The 21169-nt window shown below is 40.3% G+C and overlaps 1 protein-coding gene across 39 annotated transcripts in view; it reads right to left on the bottom strand.

Moving 5' to 3' along the window:
* The window catches only part of PTPRD (protein tyrosine phosphatase receptor type D), a 1673772-nt gene that overhangs the window by 1281781 nt on the left and 370822 nt on the right, over window positions 1-21169 (bottom strand). For all 39 annotated transcript variants that reach the window (XM_065549568.1, XM_065549595.1, XM_065549566.1 and 36 more), the window contains exon 3: window positions 9792-9864. The gene's annotated coding sequence lies outside the window, so the exon portion shown is untranslated. The remainder of the gene's footprint in view (window positions 1-9791; window positions 9865-21169) is intronic.

Here is a 21169-nt window from a genome sequence, read left to right as displayed (position 1 = left end):
CCGCATTGCCAAGGCAGCTCATCCTCAGCCTGTAATCAACCACTACAGCCAGGTCTTTTTACTCCTCTATCACTTCCAACTGATACATCCTCAGCTTATAGCAAAAAGTTTTGTTGATAGTCCCTAAATGCATGACCTTGCACTTAAATTTCATCCCATTTCTATTACTCCAGTTTACAAGCTCATTCAGCTCTTCTTGTATAATATTCTGGTCCTCCTCAGTATTGGCAATACCTCCCAACTTTGTGTCATCTGCCAATTTTATGAGTGAATACTCACTTTTTATGCCAAGGTAAGTAATAAAAATATTAAATAAGTTTGGACCCAAGACCAATCCCTGAGGGACTGCACGAGTAAACTCCCTCCAGCCTGACAGCTCACCTTTCAGTATGACTGGTTGTAGTCCCCCCTTGAACCAGTTCCTTTCAACCTTTCAATTCTCATAACAATCCCCATCTTCTCCAATTTAACTAATAACACTGGTCTACAATTTTTGAGAAGTCGTCTGCTTCAGAGATAAAATGTGCTATTTATTATGTATGTTGATGTGCTGAATTCAAATATGACAATTAAAACAACTGATTGGCTACTGTTTCTAAGATATTTAAGTTTTTACATTTTACGTCTATGTATATTGTGTAGATAATAAAGTTTTAATCATAAATTGTAAACCTAGGTCTTTTCATGTGTTTATGGTTGCTTTACATGATAATATTTCACCTGTCCTGTTTATGTAACACTTTAAAAATCAACAAAAGGGTTATATAAATAAAATTTATTATGAAACAAAAGGCAAAAACCTATTATGCACATGGTTTAGTCCTATTCAGTGTCTACTCGGCGCTTCTTGGCTTGTCTCTTGTATTCATTAAATGGAGCATCTCTTGTCACTGTCCAGCAATAGTCTGCAAGCATTGATGGGCTCCATTTGCCCTGATAGCGTTTCTCCATTGTTGCACTGTCCTGGTGAAATCGCTCGCCGTGCTCGTCGCTCACTGCTCCGCAGTTCGGTGGAAAAAAATCTAGATGAGAGTGCAAAAAATGTATCTTTAGTGACATGTTGCAACCAAGGCTTTTGTATGCCTTGAGGAGGTTTTCCACCAACAACCTGTAGTTGTCTGCCTTGTTGTTTCAGAGAAAATTTAATGCCACTAACTGGAAGGCTTTCCATGCTGTCTTTTCCTTGTCACGCAGTGCATGGTCAAATGCATCATCTCGAAGAAGTTCACGAATCTGAGGACCAACAATGACACCTTCCTTTATCTTAGCTTCACTTAACCTTGGAAATTTTCCACAGAAGTACTTGAAAGCTGCTTGTGTTTTGTCAATGGCCTTGACAAAGTTCTTCATCAGATCCAGCTTGATGTGTAAGGGCGGTAACAAAATCTTCCTTGATTCAACAAGTGGTGGATGCTGAACACTTTTCCTCCCAGGCTCCAATGACTGTCGGAGTGGCCAATCTTTCTTGATGTAGTGGGAATCTCTTGCACGACTATCCCATTCGCAGAGAAAACAGCAGTACTTTGTGTATCAAGTCTGCAGACCAAGCAAGAGAGCAACAACTTTCAAATCGCCACAAAGCTGCCACTGATGTTGGTCATAGTTTATGCACCTCAAAAGTTGTTTCATGTTGTCATAGGTTTCCTTCATATGGACTGCATGACCAACTGGAATTGATGGCAAAACATTGCCATTATGCAGGAAAACAGCTTTAAGACTCGTCTTCGATGAATCAATGAACAGTCTCCACTCATCTGGATCGTGAACGATGTTGAGGGCTGCCATCACACCATCGATGTTGTTGCAGGCTACAAGTTCACCTTCCATGAAGAAGAATGGGACAAGATCCTTATGACGGTCACGGAACATGGAAAACCTAACATCACCTGCCAGGAGATTCTACTGCTGTAGTCTGGAGCCCAACAGCTCTGCTTTACTCTTGGGTAGTTCCAAATCCCTGACAGGGTCATTCAGTTCACCTTGTGTTATGAGGTGTGGTTCAGAGGAGGAGGATGGGAGAAAATGTGGGTCCTGTGACATTGAGGGTTCAGGACCAGAAGTTTCGTCCTCTTCCTCTTCCTCGTCTGACTCAAGTGAGAATAATTCTGGTGCATCAGGAACCGGCAGTCCTTCTCCGTGGGGTACTGGGCATATAGCTGATGGAATGTTTGGATAATGCACAGTCCACTTTTTCTTCTTTGACACACCTTTCCCAACTGGAGGCACCATGCAGAAGTAACAATTGCTGCCATGATCTGTTGGCTCTCTCCAAATCATTGGCACTGCAAAAGGCATAGATTTCCTTTTCCTGTTCAACCACTGGCGAAGATTTGTTGCACAAGTGTTGCAGCATATGTGTGGGGCCCACCTCTTGTCCTGATCTCCAATTTTGCAGCCAAAATAAAGGTGATAGGCTTTCTTAACCATAGTGGTTATACTGCGCTTTTGTGATGCAAAAGTCACCTCACCACAAACATAGCAGAAGTTATCTGCACTGTTCACACAGGTACGAGGCATCTCTGCTCACTTTGGCTAAACAGAAATGTGTCCCTTTGCAAAATCAAACACTGACAAATAAGAGAGCACGACACTGTATGATTTCTAGAGCTGATATAGGGCAATTTGTTCAGCAGAGTGATGTAAGCTTCGTTATGATTGCATCATCCATGACTTCTAGGAATAACATGATGCAATTCATATCATGTATGATGCAATACCAGCTTCAGATTGCATCATTCATTGTTTTGCCTAAAAAGCAAGTACTGTCCAAACCCAGTCATAGATTTATTCATAGACCCAGTCAAAGATGTATTTTAGTCATTTCTGGTTTAAATTGAGATCCCTTCCCTTTATAACTCACTTATCCTCCGCCATTCCCAAGTCAAGGGTCGTATATACTGACCCAATAGCATATCTTGAAAACTAGAGCCAATCAACAATTTTAAGCATAATTTTCGTTCTCAGTGACCCAGAATTAGTAAAGTTTGACTACATTTATTTCAGAAGCATTTTCGCTGTAGAGCAGTGTAATTTCCCATATGGAATTGTAACAAATGCCTTGCTGAAGTCAAGTTAGATTAGATCTACTGAATTTCCTTTGTCTAAAACATCAGTTATCTTCTGAAAGAAGGAGATCAGGTTCTCTGTCACGATCTACCTTTTGAAAAACCATGTTGTATTTTATCCCAATTACTGTTAACCTCTATGTCCTTAACTACTTTCTCTTTCAAAATTTGTTCCAAGACCTTGCATATAATTGAGGTCAAACTAGCAGGCCTGTAGTTTCCCAGACCACTTTTTCCTGTCTTAAAAATAGGTAACATATTAGCAATTCTCCAGTCATAGGGTACGACCCTTGAGTTTACAGATTCATTGAACATCCTTGCTATTGGGTTTGCAATTCCATGTGGTAGTTCCTTTAATATTCTTGGATGGAGATTATCCAGGCCCCCTGATTTAGTCCCATTAAGCAGTTTGAGTTTTATTTCCACCTCAGATGTGGTAATTGCTACCTCCATGTCCTCATTTGCCCCCTTGCCACTGCCCAAGCTTTTCATTAGCCTCATTAAAATGGAGGCAAAGTATTTTTTTAGGTGTTGGACCATGCCTAGATGATCTTTAATCTCCACCCCATCCTCAGTGTTTAGCGGTCCCACTTCTTTCCTTGTTTTCTTTTTATTTATACAGCTATATAACCTTTGACTATTGGGTTTAATTCCCTTTGCAAGGTCCAATTCTGCTTGGCTTTTGGCAGTTTTCACTTTATCCCTACCATAAATGAATAACAGCAGGATCTGCAAGGACACTTAGTGCGTGGCAGATTTTACACACTACCTTGTCACAAACTAAATGTTCATGTTGCCCTGTATGTCACATAACTGGTAACAGTGTTTGGGTACAATTCTGTCAACTTTACTTTCTTGTATGGTGGCCAAGAACACTTGCAATTTTTAATTATTAAGATAGGGATAACAGACATTTTTGATCATTGTGTTTCAAAAATGCCTGAGTTTGGTCTACCAAAATTTCCTTGCTTGATTTGGGTGTTTATCCACATGATGTCAGATCTCCAAAAGAGCTAAATTACCTAAAACCCCTCCAGTTTTGGAAGTGGAAACATATTCATTAGCAATACTCCTGTGCTATAGCAAGCTCTTCTGTAGTTCCATTAAGACTGATTTCTTAATCACTACTGCTTCAAGAGAGGTGACTGCCTGAGTTAAGCCATTCTAACATTCTTCTAAGGATATTTTTAGGAACAGTAAAGATTTAATATGAGATTTTTCTCCTTCTTAAATTTTTATCTTGATTAGACCATAGGGTTGTGGTGAAAAGTGAATTGAGTGCTGGCAAAAGGTTCTAAACTGACAAACCCTCGAGACTGAAGTTCTCTGTCTAACCAAAAAGCAAATATCAGTTCAGACTTCCACAAGGTGCTCCCCCATCTCTGAACCAAAGGGATCATAATTAGGTGTGAGGTGCAGTTTGTCCATGGCCAATTTGATTTTTGACCTCTCTGCTGAGACTGAAAGAAAGTGCAAACTAGTATAATAAGTTGTGCTGGTTTCATCATGTAGTCACTTGTCTATTGCATTTAGGCTCAGTCCACAAGCAGATTTCATATAGACCACCAAATAATTGTCAGACTTAAATAATTTTCAACCTCAAACAACATGCCCTGAATTCAAATTAATGACACAGAAGTTACAGCCACGAAATCTTATTTCCAGCACTGAAAGACATCCAGATGACAATTAGTGTTAACAATTTTTATGTTTTTATTTTCAACTCATTCAGAATATGAACACAGTGTATTAAAAAGTTTGATAGTGAAGCTATCATTATTGTTCTGGGTTTTTTTTCCTTTCTATGATCAGAACAAGCATAATATTGTGGCGTCTTTCCCTTCCCACTCCATTAATTCTGTCCTTTTTCATCAGCTACAAATACAGCAGTCGTCTTTCAATAACAACACTGAACATAACATAAGAACGGTCATACTGGATCAGACCAAAGGTCCATCCAGCCCAGTATCCTGTCTACCGACAGTGGCGAATGCCAGGTGCCCCAGAGGGAGTGAACCTAACAGGTAATGATCAAGTGATCTCTCTCCTGCCATTCATTTCCACCCTCTGACAAACAGAGGCTAGGGACATCATTCCTTATCCATCCTGGCTAATAGCCATTAATGGACTTAACCTCTATGAATTTATCTAGTTCTCTTTTAAACCCTGTTATAGTCCTAGCCTTCACAACCTCCTCAGGCAAGGAGTTCCACAGGTTGACTGTGCGCTGTGTGAAGAAGAACTTCCTTTTATTTGTTTTAAACCTGCTGCCCATTAATTTCATTTGGTGGCCCCTAGTTCTTGTATTATGGGAAAAAGTAAATAACTTTTCCTTATTCCCTTTCTCCACACCACTCATGATTTTATATACCTCTATCATATCCCCCCTTAGTCTCCTCTTTTCCAAGCTGAAAAGTCCTAGCCTCTTTAATCTCTCCTCATGTGGGACACGTTCCAAACCTCTAATCATTTTAGTTGCCTTTTTCTGAACCTTTTTTAATGCCAGTATATCTTTTTTGAGATGAGGAGACCACATCTGTATGCAGTATTCAAGATGTGGGCATACCATGGATTTATATAAGGGCAATAATATATTCTCCGTCTTATTCTCTATTCCCTTTTTAATGATTCCTAACATCCCGTTTGCTTTTTTGACTGCCGCTGCACACTGCGTGGACGTCTTCAGAGAACTATCCACAATGACTCCAAGATCTCTTTCCCAATTAGTGGTAGCTAAATTAGCCCCCATCATATTGTATGTATAGTTATGGTTATTTTTTTCCAATGCGCATTACTTTACATTTATCCACATTAAATTTCATTTGCCATTTTGTTGCTCAATCACTGAGTTTTGTGAGATCTTTTTGAAGTTCTTCACAGTTTGCTTTGTTCTTAATTATCTTGAGCAGTTTAGTATTGTCTAAAAACTTAGCCACCTCACTGTTTACCCCTTTATCCAGATCATTTATGAACAAGTTGAATAGGATTGGTCCTAGGACTGTCCCTTGGGGAACACCACTAGTTACCCCTCTCCATTCTGAAAATTTACCATTTATTCCTACCCTTTGTTACCTGCCTTTTAACCAGTTCTCAATCCATGGAAGGATCTTCCCTCTTATCCCATGAAAACTTAATTTACGTAAGAGCCTTTGGTGAGGGACCTTGTCAAAGGCTTTCTGGAAATCTAAGTACACTATGTCCACTGGATCCCCCCAAAGTTCCTTCTGTAGGTGTAACTTAAGAACGTGCCATTGATAACTAGGCAGACATTTCTCCATTCATAAAAGTCTAAGGATGAAGTCTTGGCCCCACTGAAGTTAATGGGAGTTTTGCCATTGACTTAAATGGCAGCGAAATTTACTCTGAAAGCATGTCTACATGAGCACTTACTGCGTGGCAAAGGGAGGGTGTAAATCTACTGCACTACAGGATGCTGTGCACTAAGTGCCCATGTAGATCCTGCTAAAAGTTTCCTAGTGCACTCTGACATAGTACTTTTTCAGCCTTCGGCATGTCAGTGTGCCTTAGGCAACTTTTAGTGCATAGAAGGAACATCCACAGGGACACAACAAGAGCATGCTGGAGTGTGCTGCACAGTAAGTGCTCATGTAGACATGCTCTTTTTATTACTCCTCTAATGAACAGAGAGGTTGGAACCCCAAATACATCTCCATGGCTGAAATAGCACTTCCAGGCTAACAAAGATACATTACTTTTTTTGTTTAATTCAGAGTCATCTGTTGTCCTCCTGATTTTGATATTGTACAGCAGAAGCTGCATGCTGGTTATATTTCTAAAAGATTTTTAGTTAGGTAAAATTAGCTGATTTATAAAGTTTTCATAAATTGGAGAAATTGTTTCACTCCTAGAATCATCCTCGTTAGCACTCAATTTGTCAATCTAAAATTTGGTGAAATATGTGACACCTGATACAGCACTGAAACCATCTCCAAAAGAAACTGTGTGAAAGTTTAGAATGATTTAGCATGACATATAAGGTACAGCATGTAATAGGCAATACCTAGGTAGGTTTAGGTTAAAAAAAAAATCTAAGCACACAATTTATCCATATTAAACTTTCTCTCCTCACCCCCCAGGCTTTTAATCTCAATGATTGCTCCAAAGAAATTTATTTTTGAATGTTTAGGACACACGATTAGAGGCATTTTCTCATAATCCCATAGGCTAAATTTGAGTAATTAAATCTTCAACATGCAGAGGAAACTATTACTCAGAGCAGAGCATAAACACAGGGATCAGATTTCTTTTTTATATGAAATATAAGTATGCACGTTTATCTCATTTATTTACTTACTTTTCTTTAAAATCACTGGCTAAGTACTGCAATAGAGAAGTTTTTTTGCAAAATTAGAGATGTAGATAATTCTGCTTAAGGGTACACATTTGGTTCTAGGATCATTCTTATTTGTCTTAGACAAAACATATTGCTGAGTGTACATTTAAACTAAGAGCAGCACAAAATGGCCTGGATAATTTTATTACTTTTAATAATATTTGCAATTATGCTAGCTAAAATAATTTTGAGAGTGATCAAATCACATGATTTAGGGCACAAATTAAGCTGTTATTCACCTGCAAGGATCAGGAAGAAATTGTTCCTTCAGGCACTGTTTGCACAACTGACTGGATTGTTCTCATCTTCCTTTAAAATATCAGATACTGACTGTGTGGAGTAGCTGATATTGTTAGTCAAAGGTATGGTAGGTGGCAGGATAGTTCAAAGGGTCACTCTTCACATAGCAATGAGGGTCCAGAAAGCTGCCTGCTGAAATCAGGAGTGGGCTCTGAAATGTGTGGTGCTTTTATATAAAAGAATATATTTGCTTAAAAGCTCTCCTTGCATTACTGTGAAGAACTGACCAGAGCTGAAAGTAGGATATCACACGAGAGTGGCCAGTAGTACTAGCTATACCACCAACATACATTTTTCTTGATCAAATATATTCAAGTAAATAATGAAAGTAACAACAAGCCATTACAAAGTATTTTGTGAGCATAACTCCACAAGCCCTTAATGCATCAAACTCTCACTTAGTTCATTTAGTGCTTCTTGCATGTAGGATTTTGCATGAATGGGACCTCTATTTTGCAGGGGCTTTGCTAGAATTAGCTCATTAATCTTTGCAACACACATTTGAAGTAGCAGAGTACCATACAACTTCAATGTGAATGTCATGGGGAACACTGAATGAGCTCAAAGGAAATCTTCAAAGTGTTGGGCAGGACATCATCTTGTTTCAAGCCAGGAAGTTTGGATAAATGAGGGTATATTATATTATCATCTTGATTTTACAGATGGAATAACTGAGGCCCAGAAAAGTTAAATGATTTAGTAACTTGTCATGATTAGCATTCATATAACTTGTCATGGTTAGCATTCATGAAATCCTGGACTCCAGCGCTAGTATGACTTCCACTTTATTGCAAAAAGAAGAGTCAATATGTATTTTCTCACTAGGCTGAATGAAGGGGATTCTGAAGCACAGAGCAGTTAAATTACTTGCCTGAGGTCATACAGTGAATAATAGCAGAGAAAGGAATTGAAACCAAGGCTCCTGACGCACCCACTCACCGGGCAGTGATCTATCCATTGGACTACTGCATTTCTCAAAATTGTTCTGAGAGTTTAGGAATATGTGAATACCACTCTTATTCTCCCAGCTGAAGGTCAAATTCATCAAAAAGATTATTAAAACATAGTATTTCTTTTCTGAAAAAAGATCCTTAGACAATGACTTTATTATCGGGAGGAAGAGATTTGCCAGATCCCCTGTGGAACCTCAGTACGTCCTCCTAACTTAACTCCCTTACTCATCTCAGTTGTGTAGAAATCATCCGTCAGACAAGCATTGATTGAACAAGATGCAGCTACTTCTCCTGTAACCAGCAAGATCACTGTTCAGCAGAGCTGGTTAAAAAAAAGAGGCTGGGGGAAGGAAATACTGGAAATTTATGGCAAAGTGTTTTGTTAAAATTTTGAAATAAATAATAATAATAATACATTGCAACCAGCTCTTCTGCTGAGCAATGCAAGCACATCCCTGAAACTTCTAGAACTGAGAATGCTGAGTCCACAACACTGCAGAGGATTATTTCATAGATTCCAAAGCCAGAAGGGACCATTGTGCTCATCTAGTCTGATCTCCTGTATAACACAGGCCATAAGAACTTTCCCAAAAATAATCAGATCTTTTAGAAAAACATACAATCTTGATTTAAAAATTGTCAGCGATTGAGAATCCACCAGGACCCTTGGTAAATTGTTTTAACTACCCTCATTGTCAAAAATGTATGCTTTATTTCCCGTTTGAATTTGTCTAGCTACAACTTCCAGCCACTGCATCATGTTATACCTTCCTCTACTTGATTGAAGAGCCCAGTGTTTGTTCCCTATGTAGATATTTGTTCTCCATGCTCCTCCTTAATCTTCTCTTTGTTAAACTACATAGATTGAGCTCTTTGAGTCTATCACAATAAGGCAGGTTTTCTAATCCTTTAATCATTCTCATGGCTCCTCTCTGAACCCTCTCCCATTTTTAAACATCCTTCTTGAATTGTGGGCATCAAAACTAGACACAGACCAGCAACAGCCACACAAGTGTCAAATATACAGTTAAAATAAGCGCTCTACTCCTATTTTAAAAGCCATATCACAAAGTGACATTTCATTTGAATAAGGTAATAAGCAAATTGATACAAACTTACCAATTCACCACAATATGCTCCCAAGGCAATCACTGACTGGAGGATTAAAAGTGTAAGACACCTCAAGTTTTCCCTGTAAAATATATAAAAAAAAATAAAGTTTTTTTTTTTTTTTTTTTTTAACATTTTTACATTCATAACAGCAAATCTTGATTCCATGAAAAAGACAAAAATAGTAAAACTGATACATTGTAGGTGGACAGCATCTACAAATTACCACTGCTGCATAACAGCATAATAAAGTGGAATTCATACAATATTTATTTATGCAAAAGAGTATAGTACATAAAGTATCAAATAAAGATCAGATATCATTTAGTATATGATTCATAAGACATTCTCTGATGAAAACGTTCATGTTACATGAATTGTGTAATTAACTACAATACCTATTTATAATCTCCTCCCAACATGCTATTCTACTAAAAACAAATGTTGTTTCAATGGGCTGTTTTGTTTTTTAAATGGGGGAAAAAAAAACCTGATATCAGAACCACAGGTAAATCGTTAGCTTGTTAAATACCATGAGTTACTACCAATGCCCATAGTTCGTACACAGACATGATGTTAATCAGCCTGGTAAATTATCTTAATGGTTTGTGAAAACAGGATTGTAGCCTTGCAACTACTAAAGCTAACATCCGTCAACCCCACTTACCCAAACTCAATGTCAATCACTACCCTACGGCGATGCATTTTATCTCAGTTATTTAACCCTTTCCACATTGACAGAAAAAAACAGTGCTTTAGCAGGATGCTCAAGCTACATATGGGTCTAATCCTGCATTCTCTGCACATGCCAAACTCATTGAAGTCGACTAGAACTTGCGATACACTGTCAGTGTAGAATCTGGTTCTTCAGTATACATCTGAAAATACAAGTACAAAAGAGGTGCAATTAAAAAGCACCTTTACTTTTCTTTGTGCATATATTTATAATTTATTTCAAGATGAATTTAATTATCTTCAAATTCCATTTCACACAGCACTGATTGCATATTATTCATAGCTTGGGAAAAATAATTCTTTTTTATCACTCAAAAATATTGCTTTATAATCTAACTTCTTCTTTGTCTCTTTCTCCTTCTCCCAGTTCCTTCCATTTACAACCTCCTCCGTCTGTTTTTGTGGCATAAATTGCTCTGATGACCCTTCTGGCAAGCATTCATTCAGTATGTCAGCTGCCAGCCAATGCTAAATTATTTTAACTATTTATATGTATCCTTGAGAATGACGGGTCTATCACAAGTTTTCATTTTCTCCTAAAATGGGTAACTGCTGAAAAAGAACTATTTTTCTGTTTATTATTTTACAAAGTTGGAAAATTTCAACTTCATCTTCCATTTCTTTGCAGTTCATGATCCCCAAATGTGTGCTTTAAGAAATAAACAGTAATCTACAATAGTTTATTGAATTCAATATCTTCCATAATGTAAATCCTCTAGCATTTACCAAATTTCTATTAAGCTATATCTTTTCTTTAATTTAAAGTATAATTATTTTCCTATATGGAAAAAGGCTTGTTATGAATCTTATTAACTTGCATTTTCCATTGCATTTAGGGTTTTTTCCCCCTTTCCCAGTGCCTACCTAAAGTTTAAACCTGCTTGCTGAAAAATGCCAACAAGCTGCAAGCAACTGACAGGTGAGGTTGAAATATCATGCACAATCAGATGATAATTATTAATATCAATATCTGACATTTTTGAGGAGAAAATTTCAGAGAATGATACTAACATGAAATGACAATCCCTGGAAAATGAAATTTTGGCTTTGGATTTAGAAGACTGAATACTCTGGATACGTACAGTTCTGTTTTTACCACATTATAGCAGAACTCAGAACCACCCTCTGTGATATTTATAATTGGTAGCCTCTCTCAAATGGTTACTTTTTTGTTTTTCTTATTTGGCATTGTACTATTCATACAAAACTGTCATTAAATGAGTGACTGTCTAAACTTATGAGGACAAATTCTTGGTTCCACAGAGACAGTTACAGTGAAATCAATGGGAATTGCACTTTTGTCACTGAACCAGAATTTGGCCCACAGAGTTTACCTCTACTCATAAAATTAGTTAATACTCAAGGTTAAATCATGCCCTAATACCTAAAAACACAAGACGTCGCACAGGAAAGAAATCTCTGTAAGGATCCCACTATGGGCTTTGGACTGGACCCTATGTCACTAGTGTAATGAAGAACTTTATATGTAGCATCAAAGTAGACTTATATTAACATAAATGTATCAGAGAAGCAACCCCCTTTTGCAAGCACCACTGTATGTTTTGAAAGTTATCTCAGCAAGTGATGCTGTAAGGAGAAAAAATACATAGAGTCTAAAAAAAATAAACTGAGACTAAGGGCAAAGGTCTCTTGTGAGATCTGCACAATACTACCCAGCTTCGTTTCCCTCTCCCATCCCCAGCAATGTGTAAATTTTCCACTGATATTAATGGGAGATGCACATGGAGTGAGAGCACAAACATAAGCTGAATACCACTTAACTGGACTATGCTTGAAATGAGGATGTTGCCATTAATTTTTTTCACAGCCATCCCACAGAGGCATTTAGGAGGCTATTCAAGTTACCATAGTAAAAACCCTATTTCAAGACTATATTGATGGGTTTAAATTAATAGTCATGATACACAGAAATGAGGTGTAAATGAGGCACCCAGGGAAGTCATTGTATACCACCACTGTGGAAGTACTGGAACAATGTAAGAGTATACAGAACTAGGAAGATTGCTAGAGGGTGAAAGAGGGATCCAAATCTGGGCTTGAGGTACCTCATTCCCAGGTTTTGGTTTGTTTTATTCTGAGCAAGCCTGAATCAACAATAATCAAGACTATCTAGTCTAGTAGTAGCTTTTGTATTATATGTACTAGGGTAATGCCTAGAGGTCCCAATCAGAGACTGCGCCCCATTCTGCAAGGCACTGCCTACACATATGACAGAAACATAGCTCCTTCCCCACAGAGCTTTACAATCTAAATATAAAATGGCAGGCAACAGGTGGATACAATGTAGGTGTAGCCATGTTGGTCATGGGATACAATAGAGACCAGGTGGGTGAGGTAATATCTTCTATTGAGCCAACTTCTGCTGGTAAGAGAGACAAGCTTTTGAGCCACACAGAGCTCAGGCCAAAAGCTTCTCTCTCACCAGCAGAAGTTGATCCAATAAAAGATATTACTCTCACTCACCTGGTTTCTCTAACAGGTGGGTACAAGAGACAGGGGAAGCACAAGTTAACAGTTAGAAAGTGTGTCATGCACTAGGGACTAACAATGAGATTTTTTGCTATAAGCTGGGAACATATCAGTTGAAAGCAACAGAGAAGGAGAAAGATCTGGCTGTATTGCTTGATCACAAGATGACTATGTGATGTGGCTGTGAAAAAGGCTAATACAATCCTAGAATGCATCAGGTGAGGTAATTCCAGTAGAGACAAGGAAGTGTTATTACCATTAAACAAGGCACTGATGAGACCTCATCTGGAATACTGTATGCAGTTCTGGTCTCCTATGCTTAAGAAAGATGAATTCATGGAGCAGGTGCAGAGAAGGGCTACTGGGATTATCAGAGGAATGGAAAACCTACCTTACGAGAGGAGACTAAAGGAGCTTGGCTTGTTTATCCTAACCAAATAAAGGCTGAAGGGAGATATGATTGCTTTCTATAAATACATCAGAGGGATAAATATCAGGGAGGAGAGGAGTTATTTAAGCTAACGGCCAATGTTGATACAAACACACATGGATATAAAGTGGACATCAAGAAGTTTAGGTTTGAAATTAGATGGTTTCTAACCATCAGAGGACTGAAGTTCTGGAACAGCCTTCCAAGGGGAGCAGTGGAGCCAAAATCCTAAATGTCTTCAAGTCTGAGCTTGATAAATTCATGGAGGGGATGATGAGATTGCCTGCAAAGGCATGTGGCCATCTGCACATGCTAGGAGCAAAAGTCCCAAATGGCAAGAGATGGGGCAATAGAAGGGGAGGGCACTGAGTTAATATAGAGAATTTGTTCCCAGGTGGGTCTTGTTCAGGGTCCAGCTGATCACCATACTTGGGGTTTGGAAGGAATTTCCCCCCAGGTCAGATTGGCAGAGACCCTGGAGTGTTTTCACCTTCCTCTGCAGCATGGGGCATAGGTTACCTGCAGGTTTAAACTGGAGTTAATGGTGCAGTCTCTGTAACTTGAAGTCTTTAAACATGATTTGAGAACTTCAGTAACTCAGCCAAGAGGTTAAGGGGTCTAATAGAGGAGTGAGTGGGTAAGGTTCTGTGGCCTGCCATACGCAGAGGGACTGACTAGATAATCATTATGGTCCCTTTTGGCTTAAAGTTTACGAGTCCATGAGGAGCATGGTAAATTAATGGAGATATCCTAGCTCCTAGAACTGGAAGGGACCTTGAAAGGTCATTGAGTCCAGCCCCCTGCCTTCATTAGCAGGACCAAGTACTGATTTTGCCCCAGATCCCTAAGTGGCCCCCTCAAGGATTGAACTCACAACCCTGGGTTTAACAGGCCAATGCTCAAACCACTGAGCTATCCCTCCCCCAGTTTTCAAAGTAAATAATTGTAATAATAATTTTGTCAACAAAGGTTTACCTGTTCATATAAACAAACAAAACCCCAAAGAATACATAAAAAACCACAACAAGCACATACACCACCCTAGTTTCATTTAACTTGCATTTTTATAGGCATAAAACATTCAAATAAGCTAATTAATAGCTCAGGATTTTTTTTTTAAATAAGAGTCATATGTAACGACCCCTCTCCCCCCATTTGGCATCCGAGAATCCTGAATCATCATCTGGGTGCCTGTTACTAAGGTACTGCATGAAGAAGGTATATAATTCTTATTTCTATGCTGCTTTCTAACAGACAGGCTGCATATTTTTATCCTTGACAACCTTGCCATTTTGAATTCCCAGTGCCTTCTAGGTCTGAAATAAGTATAACAGAAAGGCATATAAAACTGACAGCCATTAAACTCACTCCACTCCCCCTTTCACACTGCATATATGCCATACATAAGCAGCATTAGACATTTCAGACACAGAAGCTCTTTTATTAAGTTCCATAACAAGAGCCAGGATTTATTGAAGCTGTCATTAATGTATGCATGCTGTCAACTGGTCTCCCCACTCCCCATTTGGATCACATCCACCCTGACACCTGAGACACCCAAATGGTAGCCTATTGACAATAGGAGCATAGCCTGAGTGCTGCCTATCTTGCTTAATTCATTGATTCTTCAGACTGATAACAGCAGATAAATGGGAATGCCCCATCTTTCCTCTGAGCTTCACCATCTTTTATCAGCATTTAACCATTACCCAAGAGATAACATAGTCACTCTGAAATGTGATCTAACCATTTGGATGTCAAGTTGTAATACAGGACCGAGACTATCTTTTGCTCACAAAATTGTACAAGGCACTGCAAACTACTCCTGAAGTTCCACTTGAAATGTGCATTGTCTTTATCAGTTCATAATTACTACTGTAATTAATTATGTTTTCCCCCCATAGTGATTGATTAGTATTACCTATTGCCCTTCTGTCTTCCAAGTTTGATACATTCTGGTCATTGCCTATTCATTACGCTTTGCAACTATTGATTTCTATGACAACTCAGACATAAGATGCATGCTTAGTTACACCAATTGTCTCTCACAAATGTGTGTGGGGAAAAACATTCAGGGCTTCTTTAGCATAAGATACAGCACCATCTGAACATCACTACCTGCCTCTGGGTGTTACAGCTAATAAGGTGCCAGTAACTTCTGATCACTAAGAAAAAACACTAGTTCAAGATTTTGCATATGACTGCAGAAATATTCTCTTACCATTTAAATCAGCAGAGAACCTGCAAAGCACAACATTTAATATAGTGTGACTAGTTCACAATAGTCAAATACACATTCCAGCTACAGATATTTTTGTTTATTCCACTGGTATTACCCAGGGATAAATAATACTATTTGCACTGCCATTTAAAGCTGCAATATTAAAATACGTTCCTGAAAAAAAAAATTGATTAACTCTCCAACAGCTGTGGTAAAATTTGTGCTTAATTGTCTATTATTTTAAATATTTTACAATTAGGCATGTATGGTAGTCTTATATATTGTCTACAAATAGGAAATCAAAATACTGACCAAGGCCCCAGTCCAGGAAAACATTTACGCATGTGCTGAAATTTAAGCATGGACTTAGGTCCCAATTATTTCAATGGGTCTAAGCCAGAGGTGGACAAACTTTTTGGCCCGAAGGCCACATCTGGGTGGGGAAATTGCATGCAGGGCCATGAATGTAGGCTGGGGCAGGGGGTTGGGGTGTGGGAGAGGGTGCAGGAAGGGGCTCAGGGCAAGGGGTTGGGGCACAGGAGGGGGCTCAAGGCAGGGGGTTGGGGTGCAGAGGGGTGCGGCAAGGGGTTGGGGTGTGTGGTCCGGCCTGGCACTGCTTACCTGGAGCAGCGCTAGGGTGGCATCAGCACACAGCAGGGATCAGGCAGGCTCCCTGCCTGCCCTGGCCCCGCGCCGCTCCCAGAAGCAGCCGGCACCATGTCCCTGCAGCCCCTGGGGGAGAGAGGGGCAGAGGGCTCCGCGCGCTGCCCTCGCCTGTGGGTACCTCCCCCAAAGCTCCCATTGGCCGTGGTTCCCGGCCAATGGGAGCAGCGTGGGGCGGTGCCTGAAGGCAAGGGCAGCGCGCAGAGCCTTCTACCCCCCTCTCCCCCAGGGGCTGCAGGGACATGGTGCCAGCTGCTTCTGGGAACGGCGCGGGGCCAGGGCATGCAGGGATGTGGTGCCAGCCGCTTCTGAGCCACAGGCCGTAGTTTGCACACCCCGGTCTAAGCACATGCCTATATGCCTATATGTTGTCCTAAATTGGGATACTTTCCTTAATCAGGGCTCTAAATCAGTGTGCTTGTTCTTTATGAACTGTCAGAGATCGATATAAGGGATTAGGTTAATTTCTCTCTCTCTCTCTGCACTGGCACTATTGCACGTTCCTTAGCTGCACTGTTCTTCAACACAAGTAATAAAGCAGGTTATCAAATCGGTTATTTGATCACTGTTTTCTTTGGGACCTTACTGTGTATTATATTAGAGCAGAACAAAACCTTGTGTGGACTATCTTATTTCAATGTCATGTAGGGAAGAATCTCAACTGAATGCTATCACATGGCTGGCCCTTTAAGTGAGTCAGATGCCCAGGGTACCAGTAACAAGCTCCACTAAAGGGGATAATCACCTGGTGGAGCGGGGAGCCCCGTGGGGCTAATAAAAGGCTTAGGAGAGCTCAGTGGGAAAAGCTCTTGAGGATAAAGGAAGTTCCAGAGGAAGGGAGCTCCCAGAGTGCCTGAACTCGGCAAAAGGTCTCTAGGCAAAGAGGACTGGGAGAGAACAGGGGCAAGAATGAAGAGCTCTCCAGGCAATGGAGAAACCTGAAGCCTTATAGCAGAAGAAGCTGCTGCTGGAACCTAGATACTTTTGTTTTGTGACTTATAAATTGTATCTGGACTCTGAGGTGAGAGCCTTTAAACCCGCATTCAAGTGCTCCTTTCAAAAGGCTTTATTAAAGGGAGATATACTATTGTAAAGTGTTTGGCTTCTCCTTGACTGGGCTGTTTAAGTGACTTCATTAGTACTTCATTAAGTGGGTGACACTAATGCAGGCCACAACAGAGCCACACACAGCCATAAGGGAGTGCTCAGGAGACAATGGTGACCCCTTTTACACAAGTCTATTTAAAATACATCTAACATTTTCAGTATGTACCTATTATAATTTAGGGTACACATTAGAGAAGAGGTTTTAAAACAACCCTCCCAAACCCACTAAACAATTTATCTAGAAATTCTATCTACCAAAACAATTACAAGCTTATTGGAAGACAGCAGGGGATATATAGAGAGGCAGAGTAAGGTTTCCTGGGGCCCTGGGCCAGAGCAAGTGGGGAGCCTCTTCCTACCCCTTCCGCTTGCAGCCCCGCCCCCATTCTGCTGCCCACTGCAGCCCTGTAACCCCTTTTGCTCCTTTCTGCCCCCCCCCCCGCACCCCACTGCAGCCCCAAGACTGGAGAAGCTCTGTCCCCGCGCCACAGCCCTCGGGCACAACGGGGAGTGAGAGCTCCTCCAGTCCCAGGGCTGCAGCGGGGGTCTGGATGTTGGGGCTTCTCCCGCCCTGCCTGCCCAGCACTTCTGCTGGAGAGTGGGGTCCCCTGTTGCCCTATGGCTTCTGCTGGGGACAGGGTCGGAGGCTGCTGGAGTGGGTGGCTTCCCCCATCCCACGGCTTTTCCCCAAGGGCCGGTCGGGTTGGGGGCTGCTTTGGGGGACTTTCCCTGTCCCAGCCTGCACTGCTGCCAGGGAGCAGGGTCGGGGTATGGGGGTTTCCCATGCCCTGCCCGGCGGCCAGAGTGCAGCAGACTTTTTCCGGGGCCCCCTAGTTGGCTGAGGCCCCCAGGCACAGGCCCCGTCAGCCCAATGGCTAATCCGCCAGTGGATATATAACACAATCACACTATAGAGTTATGTTCTGAAACCCTGTATTCTTATTGGGCCAAATCCCCAGCTGGTGTAAATTAGTAAACCTCCAAAGGAGTCAGTGAAGTTACGCTAATGTACACCACCAGAGGCATTGGTCCATAAATGTTTTATACTCCAGTTACTAGGGTTCAACAGTAGCTATGCTAATGGCTGTTTGGTGGCCTATAGGAAATGAGTTAGTGATCTTAATTCCATATATATTGGACAAATATCTGCATTACAAAAAACATGGAAGGCCTAGTCTGTTGCATCATTGTCATCACATCACCAGGGCTGCCTCTCCCAAGCAGTGCTCATGCAGAATGCCTGCAAGAGTTTAAAGCCATTGTCCCCAAATGGACGTTTGAGAGATGCCAGCTGTGGTATCAGTCAGTTTCAGGGTAACTGCACTGTAACTCTCCTCTGTAGTCTGCGCAAGAAATGCCGTCCCTGATCTCAGACATCTTGCCACCACCTCTCTTTTGGCAGAGAGCTACATCTCACTTGCTCTTAACCAGATGTTTAGGCTTGCAGGCCCTTGGCACTTCACTGTGATTATCCATAGCAGGTCTGACTAATGTTCAGTTCCTGCTCTTTGTTTTCTCTCCAAGGACAATGACAGTGATTTACCAGGAATCAAATAACTCTTCCAAAGCAGTGTATGTTTATTTAAAGATAAAAGCACACAGTAGAAACACATAAAAACAAATGTCTAAATGCATTACCAGTAGCTCCTCATCATTCCTATGGAGACTCTAGCAGGTTTCAATTTTTCATCTTGATTTTTTCAATATTTCAGCCTAATCATTTGATGAATTCCCCCCAACTCCACATATTCCCTCCACTAAGTTTTCTCCCAGTAAGAGCTGAAAAAGAAAATGCAGTTTGCTAGCCATTAAAAAAAATCCTGTTTTAGTTTCCCTGCAAGGTTCTGCCCCTTGGACAGTAAAGGTGAAAGGAACAACAAGAATCTATTTCTGTATCCTCTTTCCATGAATATTTGAATATAAAAAAACAAGTGTCCTCCTTTCCTCCCATAGATAAATAAGTATTGGGATATGCATCATCAAAGGCTATGGTAGGATGCCATGTCTTTCAGAATTTGGCCCAGAACTTCCTACAAGAGTTCTGCTTATTTGTATAGTAGCACTATCACTCTAAATTCGGTTTATGGCCTCAAACTGGGATTAAGTGTCTTCTGAATCCATGCTGAGCCAGGAAGGACATAGGTCTTTGTCCTCGGGGATTGAGAGTATTTTTAACAGTGCAGTGCCCTCCAAAAGACATGGAAATAGCAGGTGGGAATGGAGAATTGCCGATATGGCATTTTTATAAGTTTTCCTATTTATTGTTTTCTTATTATTACTTAAAAAAAAAAAAAACACCCCACAAAACTGCTAGAGACCTTATAAAGACAGAAAAATAAACTGGAAAGATCACAGCAAGAATCCTGAAACATGCCAAACATTTCAAGATTGCTGACTTCCTGTAATGCTGCCTCTTATTTGAGGAGGAGGAACCCATTGTCCTGAACTGGTGTCTGAGTTGGCAGAAATTCAATTTACTCATGTTACAACTGCAGAATTGTAAAGCAGTATAAACTGCAAGAGAAGTGTATCAGTCTGTTTGGAGTGTTTATTTTATATGATCTTGCAATCCCCTTGCCTATGGTGGAACACTATGTTATACATCACAATGGGCTGAGTCAATCATTCTGCAATCAGCAGCATTTGAGTATCCACTGTACTTTACACAGTCACACCTGAAGCAGAATGAATAGGAGCAAGTAAATAATCAGCGTGCCCTGTAAGCTGCATGCTGTCACCATTGGACGTTTAATGGCAGTATTCAAACAAAAGACTTGCATACCAGTTTCCCTCAGCTTTCAGCTGTCTTACTTCTATTTCAAGGCTACATTAGGATGTTGCAATAAACCAGTCATCATGTTCTTTTATGTACATATATTGGTACAAAGTTAAGTCCTTGTGGCTAGACTCGTTTAATTGCACACTACCAGTTATGCAGGGTCGGATGAAATCACCTGGGTTAACACATTAAGTATGTGGCACATGTTTTTCAATACTGAAACAGAAACTTTTTTTTTTTTTTTTAATAATTAATACAGATCATAGATCTTAGATATTGAAGAATCCCATGTGGTCAATCAATCCATTCTATTATCAATGCAGGGTATTTTCTGTACACTGTAAGTTCTGGTGTTTTGTAAATCTAGTGTTAAATGCAGCCCGTGAAAGAGCTCCCACCACTTCCCATCTCTCAGGATGTTTTCGTGGTGTTCAGTATAAATTTTACCTCTCTTATGTCTACACTAGCACTTTTGTTGGTATAACTTATGTGACATAAGGTGTTAAAAAAACAACACAAGTTACACCAACGCTTTCCTGCTGACATAGCTACAGCCACTCATTGGGGGTGGTTTAATTATGTCAATGGGAGAGCTCTCTCCCATTGGCATAGAGTGGCTACACGGGAGATCTTACAGTGGCGCATCAGCATAGCTCTACCGCTGTAAACTCTAGACGTGGCCTATTCCATCCCATTATTTCAAATGATATTCCATTGAACAACTCTAAGTTCCCTTCCATCCAAAGAAAGTAAAGCCAATAAAACCGGAGTACAGCAATATATTGGTCCAATATATTGATTCTGGGTATTCAGCTTGCTTTAAATATGTTCATCACTACTTCACACTAAGAATAATAATCACTTTCAATAATTACAATTTATTAAATTAATGGTGGTTATTTAGAGGTGAAGCCTAAAACAGAGCAACAGACAATCAAGAAAGAACAAACTATTAGAAAGTA

This window comes from Chrysemys picta, chromosome 6 (genome assembly GCF_011386835.1).
Source record: "Chrysemys picta bellii isolate R12L10 chromosome 6, ASM1138683v2, whole genome shotgun sequence".
NCBI classification, from domain to species: Eukaryota; Metazoa; Chordata; order Testudines; family Emydidae; genus Chrysemys; species Chrysemys picta.
The sequence above is the reverse complement of the archived record's forward strand: the minus strand, read 5'-3'. Positions and strand labels throughout refer to the sequence as shown.